Here is an 8,262-nt window from a genome sequence, read left to right on the forward strand (position 1 = left end):
AGCACTCTGGGCTCTACTAGCTGATCTGAATCCATGGATCTGAAGGCCCTACTCAGTTTGACATTTTTAAACTTATCAGAGTTGTGTTCTGGGCCCAAACCATTCAGTGACTTTAAAATCTATTTTGTGACTAATTGTATGTTAGGATTTTAGAACTGGAGTAATGTGCTCTGTTTTCTTGATCTTGTATAAAACTCTAGCATTTTGAATGAGCTGTGGCTGTTTAATGATTCTTTGGAGAAGACCAGTTAAGAGACCATGGCAGTAGTCCACCCTTCTAGAAATAAAAGCATGGATGATCTCTTAGTTATTTTGGGACACCAAACCCTTGATTCTGTCTATATTTTTAAGATGATTTAAAGCTGTTTTTGTGTGATTGCTTTCATACAGTTGGTACAAGTGATATCTGAGTCTATTAGAACTATTAGAATGAAGATTTCGGACTTGGTCTTTGTTTCTTAGAGCCCGAGGGTTGAGGTGTTGGTGACATAGCTATGGCCTTCATACACTGAACACTAGTACTCTCGTTTTTGTACCCTTTCTTAACAGAGACAGAGCTTATTTGAACCTCCAGAGTGATCAGTCAAAGAAGACATAAAAATGATCAGAAAGGGTCCTTAGGTCCTTAATCACAACAGAAGAAATGTTGAGACCTTTAGAAGTAACCAGATCTAAAGTGTGGCCTTGAGTGTGGGTAGTCTCTTTAACATGCTGCAAGAGACCAAAAGTGTCAAGAAGTGCAAAGAGTTCTTCGGTATTATTGTCCATGTTATTATCTATGTGGCTGTTAAAATCTCCTGTTGGGATAAAAATGTTTTCAAAAATGTAGTTAACTGAAAGTAGTTCAGCAAAGTCATCGATCAGAGTATCCAGTCATGGCAAAACATATCAGTTATCTTTTTTCTTATCGCTGTCAAATGTAATATGTTGTGTTGTGTGGGTGTGACAGAATGACTGTTATGGCATACTGTCAAGCCATTTTCCCCACAAGGACAAACACGTTCTAAATCTTTGATGCTAAAGACTGCTGTACAAGGAACAAGGAAACATGATAACCCAGGAACAAGGAAGTGTTGTGTTGTGAATTGCACGTGTGTCTTCCTCACCTTGTAACAATGAAATATGACAACCAAGGAACATTAAAGTTGTTTTCTCCAAAAATACCATGCCTTGAAAAAATTGGATCAAACTAAACAAGATTTAAATTTTGTGGTATTATGTTTTAAGAGTGGTAACTACATTCTGGAATACATTAAATATACTGTGCACGTATATGTAACCGGGTCATATTTTGAGGTTGTATGTTTTCTAAGTGGTAATGGGACATGTCTCCTTTAAATGCCAGAAAACTACATTGCATCATGTTGTAGTTCCTGGGTTCGTATGTGGTGAATTCTGGGTATTAAGACTGGAGCGAGAACGCAGTGCATCAGAGAAGGTGGCTGGCGTGAGGGATATTTGGTGATACTTGGTTAATATTGCTGGTAAGTGGGACATTTGTCTTAAAATACTTTAATAACCATGCAATTGTATATATCATTGATTTATATGAATGGATGAGTTCGTTTGGGAAGGAATGTTTGTGGATTCTGGCAGCATGTGGATTAGCCCAGTCGCTCTGTCATTTGGGGATGTAGCTAAATTTAAGTTTACATTTGTGAAATACAATTCCGTTTTGGCTATAGAGTGAAGAGTATGAGGTGATGTAGTTAGTGTAGATGTATTTTGTAGGAAATTAAGTTGCATACAGGCTGTATTAAAGTGAATTGTCATGTTTCACCTAGCAGACATATAGCCATACTGGTATCCTGGGAGCACACGTGTGTGGAGGATAGAGATGTGTGCGTGTTAGGAACATGTAAGTGTTGGTATCATTTCATTCGGACATACTGGTGTATATTTTGGTTTTATGTATATTTTGGCTTTATGTATTTGATGTTAGTGGTATACTAATGATGTTTTTGTATTTGTCTACTCTCAGTATCACCACTACCGTTTTGTATTGCTGAACCTTACTTTCATTTATTTTCTTATACGGCTAGTTCAGCTACAGAGTTGGGATAGGCTTAGCTTGTGTACAGGTTAGTTTATCATATAAGATTTCTATTTGATGTCATTTTATTTTTGTACTTTTCTATACAAATCTTTTGTTTTATATATCTATCAGATAAAGAACCCTTACTCTTAATTTTGTTGGACTTTGTGTGTTTTATTCCCCGCCAACAAATTTTGGTACCAGAAGTGGGGTCACATTGTCTGGTAGTTAATTAAATAATAGCATAGTTTATTGTGGCATTAAACGGTAGTGGTGGTACGAAGCTGCAGTGACAGGTTGGACAGACTGAGCCTGGTGTGGTGCAGACTGAGGAAGTGGCAGTGGTGACCCGTGGACTTCAGGCCAGCTGAGAGGGATTTCAGCACAGAGACTGATCAGCTGAGAGGGATTTCAGCACAGAGACTGATCAGCTGAGAGGGATTTCAGCACAGAGACTGCATCGACTGCGACATCATCGGGCCAGCTCGTCACGTCAACCGCTCAAGAACTTTATCCTTTGAAAAAAAAACCTTAAAGGACGCTATTTATCATGGAGGGAGAGGTTCCTGCAGCTGAAAACGCAGCTGACAACATTAACATTTTAGAACAAATTGCTGAACTGAATAGGATACAGCAGCAAGCAGCGGCATCTATTGCTGCCTTGAGTCAAGATACACCGAGGTCTTATGTTTATGTACCTAGAGAACGACATATTACACCTTTTAGTGGGGAATATGACAAAGATGGCCGTGCAGTTGATGATTTCATTGAAGAGGTTGAGCGTGTATTGTGTGCTAGAAATCAGTCAGCGAATGATAAATATGACTTTGTCATGTCACTTTTGAGAGGGGCTGCTTTAGAAGAAGTGAGATTTCGTAGCGCCATTGGACCTAAGCAAGTCAGTGATTTGTTCAAATATCTCAGAGAAGCCTTTAGAGATAAGAGAGGCACAGCCCAGCTGCTGCATGACTTCTACCATCGCAAGCAGAAAGATTTTGAGGATGTTCTTGAGTATTCGCATGGTTTATGTCAGATATTGAGAACGGTGTTGAAGCAAGATCCAAATGCTTTACCTAATGAGAGACAGGTTCTTAGGGATCAGTTTATCGAAGGCCTTAGAGATCCAGTACTCAAGAGGGAACTGAGGAAGTTTGCTAGAGTGAACCCAGACTCTACTATGATTGAGGTACGAGAAGAAGCATCTTTGTGGTCAATAGAGGAGCTCCCTAGTCACTCAAAGATGTGTAAGACTAAAAGCAAAGGGGATAGTGTGGATACAGAAGCCAAGTGCAATGTAGTCAAGGCCCCTGAACAGCAACCGGTGACTTTAAATGATCTCCTTAGAGTAGTAGCAGAGCAAGGAAAACAGATCGGTGAGTTGACTGCAGCTGTAAAGGATCTGACTATGCAGAAAACAAACTCTAGTGGTCAAACCAGCACCAGACCCCGGGCTCAAATGAGATTTACTGATGATGGCAAGCCAATCTGTCTCAAATGTCAAGGAGAAGGACACATAGCCAGAAACTGCCCAAAGAAATGGGATGCGAACGGTCAGCAAACCAGCAGAGTACAGGGAAACGAGACTCCTCGGTCGCTGTGAGTCAAGCGATCAGGGGGAGTACTTTAGACTCAGTCAAAGCTTCACCAACCCATGATCAATTCCTTGCCCGGGCTGTTGGAACATGCCCTGTTGTAGAGATGAAAATTGGCGGTGTCTCCACCCGCTGCTTGTTAGACACTGGCAGCCAAGTAAGCACAGTTACCGAACAGTTTTTCCGCCAGCACTTATGTGGTGAAGAAGATGATATGCTGTCCACAGCTGGTTGGCTCCGATTAACTGCTGCCAATGGTCTTGAGATTCCGTATCTGGGCTATCTTGAGTTAGAAGTAGAGACCATGGGCCTAAAAATCCCTGACTGTGGTTTTCTAGTTGTTAAAGACCCATCAAGCCTTGAAACATCCGTACCTGGTATTGTTGGAATGAATATCATCAGTCAGTGTCGTCAGCTTGTCCATGCTGAGTTTGAGACTACTTTGAAGGGAAACCTAGAGTCAGACTGGAGAGGTGCATTTCAGCAGGTGCAAAAATGTGCTGTCCGAAGGCAAACAATAGCTCGAATTGCGGGTAAAGAGAAAATACACATCCCCTCTGCATCAGTAGTTACAGTCATGGCAAAAGGAGTACCCCAGAGGTCAGAATGTGAACGACAGATGCTACTAGAGCCGGCGAACATGCCTGTTTCAGGTGGTCTTGTGGTTCTGCCCACCTTAGTTGATGCTAGCAGCAACACAGTTCCCGTGCAAGTAGTGAATCTCACTCAAGAAGATGTATGGCTTAACCCTCGGACGCGTCTTGGTGTCTTGTCTCCTGTAGAGTGCATAAGTGATGAACCACAGGTCAAAGTAAAGTTTCACCGGATCTCAGCAAGTGCTGAGCATGTCTCAGTCGAGCAGAGCAGTCCCATCAGTTCTGGCACACAGGCTATACTGGATAAACTCGACATTGGGGGTAGTGAAGTACAACAAGAAAAGTTACGAGCATTACTGGCCAGATATATTGATGTTTTTGCTAGTGATGAGGATGACTTGGGGTATACTGACAGAGTCAAGCATGAGATTCAGCTAGTAGATGATGTACCAGTGAATTTACCATATCGTCGCATTCCCCCAAATCAGTACACTGAGGTCAAGGAGCATATCTCCAAGTTATTAAAGAAGGGCGTAATTCAAGAGAGCTCTAGCTCATATGCATCTCCGGTGGTAGTTGTGAGGAAATCTGATGGTAGCATACGACTGTGTGTTGATTTCCGTAAACTTAACCAGAAGACGAAGAAAGATGCTTTTCCGTTACCACGGATTGATGAAAGTTTTGATGCTCTGCAAGGTGCTGAGTTTTTCTCATCTATTGACTTAGCAAGTGGTTATCACCAGGTAGCAGTTGAAGAGTGTGACCGATATAAGACTGCATTTACAACCCCTTTTGGGCTTTATGAGTACTTGCGTATGCCCATGGGAGTCTGTAATGGACCTGCGACGTTTCAGAGATTAATGCAATCCACAATGAATGACTTGACCTTCCAAATAATGCTAGTGTATTTAGATGACATCCTACTGTTTTCTAGGAACTTTAGTGATCACTTGGATAGGCTTGATATTGTTTTGAAACGGCTGCAGGACACAGGGCTCAAAGTAAAGATTGAAAAATGTCATTTCCTGCAACAGAAGGTGAAATTTCTAGGCCATCAGATTTCATCTGAGGGCATTGAAACTGATCCTGACAAAATCGTAGCTGTGAAGCAGTGGCCTGTGCCTACGACATTGAAGGAATTAAGATCTTTCCTAGGCTTCTGTGGTTACTATAGGCGATTTGTTGAACATTTTTCCCGTATAGCAGGCCCACTCCATGACTTGGTTAATCTTTGCCTTAATTCAGGACCCCCATCAAAAGTAAACCAGTTGATGTGTAGTTTGTGGACCTCTGAATGTCAGACCTCTTTTGATGTTTTTAAAGCAGCGACTCACTAGTGCACCCATATTAGGATTTGCTGATTTCACACATCCTTTTATTGTTGAGACAGATGCCAGCAACCAGGGTTTAGGCGCGGTTTTATATCAGCAGCAAGGAGGGAAAAGGAGAGTAATAGCATACGCGAGCCGTAGGCTAAGAAATGCAGAGAGAAACGACAGAAATTACAGCAGTATGAAGTTAGAACTTCTTGCTATGAAATGGGCAGTAACTGACAAATTCAGAGGTTACTTGCTTGGTTCTAAATTCACTGTTTTGACTGATAATAATCCACTTTGCCATCTCGGTACTGCCAGATTAGGAGCGTTAGAACAAAGATGGATGGCACAGCTGGCAGTGTTTGATTTTGAAGTCCAGTACAGGCCAGGGCGGTCCAACAAGGCTGCTGATGCTCTATCTAGGCACCCTTTAGCAGGGGAGCATGTGCCTGTCACGGATGATGTGGAGTATGATGGTTGTATAGCTATCTGCAATGTGATAGGAAAGGGGACCACACTTGGGACAGAATTGACAACAGCAGGACTGGATAGCTACAAAATCAGGCAGGTCAGGGCTTTAGAGAATGGAGACCCTATTGTCCACTCTATAGCTCAGGGTAATACCCCTACCTTACCTGGCTACTCCAAACAAGAACTCAGCTCGTTCCAGAGTCAGGACCCGGTCCTGAGTGTGTTTCGGACTTTTTGGGAGGAAAAGCGAAAGCCTAATTTTTAAAGAAAGAAATGACTTGTCAAAACCTGTGAGGTCTTTACTGAAACATTGGTCACACATTAGAGAGAGAGATGGACTTCTTTATAGGGTAATTGAGGACAGGAGACATGGGGAGTGCTATCAATTACTGGTACCTGGTTGTCTGAAGACACAAGTGTTGGAAGGTGTGCATGATTCTATGGGCCATCAAGGTAGTGAACGTACGTTGGAGCTTCTTAGACAGAGATGTTTCTGGGTGGGAGTTCATGAAGATGTCAAGCAGTGGATTAAGAAATGTGAGCGCTGTGTGTTGACTAAAATGCCTAATCCTAAGATTCATCCTCCTATGAAAGCATTTTTAGCTAGCAGGCCTTTAGAAGTAGTGGCTGTTGATTTTACCATACTGGAACCGGCTCGTGATGGGAGAGAAAATGTCTTAGTTATTACGGATGTGTTCACAAAGTTCACTCAAGCTTTCCCTACACGGGATCAAAAAGCGGATACCACAGCAAAAGTTTTGTTGCGGGAGTGGTTCATGAAGTATGGAGTACCTGAGCGCTTGCATTCAGATCAGGGGAGAAATTTTGAAAGTGAAGTGATAGCAGAACTCTGTAAGCTTTATGGTGTGAAAAAGAGCCGTACCACTCCGCATCACCCCACGGGAAACGCTCAGTGTGAGCGCTTCAATAGAACACTACATGAACTTTTACGCACCCTCCCGCCTGAAAAGAAGCGTAGATGGCCAGAACACCTGCCAGAGCTGGTTTATGCATATAATGTGACCCCCCACTCTACGACAGGGTACTCGCCCTATTATCTGCTTTTTGGCGTTGACCCTCACCTTCCCGTTGATGCTCTTTTAGGGCAGGAGTCTACTGTTGAGCCCCGTCACGACTGGCTAGCTATACATCAGAGGCGTCTGAAAGACGCCCATGCCAGGGCCAAAGAGTATTGTGAGCAGAAAGCGGCTGAACGAATCTCCAGGCGTAATGAGAACGTGTACTGCCCCCCTATTGAAATAGGCCAGACAGTTTATCTGAGGAACAGACCCCCAGGCCGAAATAAAATCCAAGATGCCTGGAAACCCGCCCCGTCACCGAGTGGTGAACATACAAGGGACCACGTATACAGTCGAACCGGTTGAAGGAGGACCTATAAAGAGAGTAAACAGAGTTGACATTAGACCTTGTGTGCCCATGCCTGTTTTCATGCCGCAGCAGAGAAGCAGATCCCGGAACACACCTCCAGCTGCCATGCAAGAGACCAGTCCACACCCAGGCGAAGCTGCTGATGTTGATGATGGTGTCGTGGTGGAAACAGGTGACCGTCCCTAGCTTTGGCCCCGGTCTGAGTGGGACGCAGCAATCAGTCCTCCTGGATGAACCCGAAGAGACCAGGCCATATAACACTGTGAGCAGTCCAGACCCCGAGCTCGCTGAGGAACATGCAGAGCCTGGACGTGATGGAGAATGGCTGGAACCAGACCCTGAGCCTGAGGAGGAGCATCAGAGGCCGGAGCATGATGGTGAAGGGCAGGAGCTTGAACCAGTGCTTGATGAAGACCCTCCCACACCTGAACTGGAATCCGAGTCAGAATTGGAATCCGAGCCTGAATCTGACCCAGGGTCAGCCCCCACCCCCCGTAGAAGCCAGAGGTCAAATGCAGGCCAACATCCCCAATCTGCATCATGAGCCAAAGTCAGTGCTAGACTCTAGTCCAGCTGCAGTCTCTCAGATGATCGCTACTTTAGGCACAGCATTCATTAAGGAGGTTGCAAGAGAAGTTATAAAACTATTAGTAGTCACCGAGGCCGTTGACTATTAAGCAGGGGAGAATGTAACCGGGTCATATTTTGAGGTTGTATGTTTTCTAAGTGGTAATGGACATGTCTCCTTTAAATGCCAGAAAACTACATTGCATCATGTTGTAGTTCCTGGGTTCGTATGTGGTGAATTCTGGGTATTAAGACTGGAGCGAGAACGCAGTGCATCAGAGAAGGTGGCTGGCGTG

The 8,262-nt window shown here is 43.8% G+C and overlaps 1 long non-coding RNA gene across 1 annotated transcript; it reads left to right on the plus strand.

Moving 5' to 3' along the window:
* Window positions 1-1,287: 1,287 nt before the first annotated feature.
* On the plus strand, window positions 1,288-2,188 carry LOC122128633. Its single transcript, XR_006151519.1, has 2 exons — window positions 1,288-1,858; window positions 1,982-2,188. It is a non-coding gene; the product is annotated as an uncharacterized LOC122128633 (long non-coding RNA).
* The last annotated feature ends 6,074 nt before the right edge of the window (window positions 2,189-8,262 follow it).

Source organism: Clupea harengus, chromosome 22, assembly GCF_900700415.2.
Source record: "Clupea harengus chromosome 22, Ch_v2.0.2, whole genome shotgun sequence".
Taxonomy (NCBI): domain Eukaryota; kingdom Metazoa; phylum Chordata; class Actinopteri; order Clupeiformes; family Clupeidae; genus Clupea; species Clupea harengus.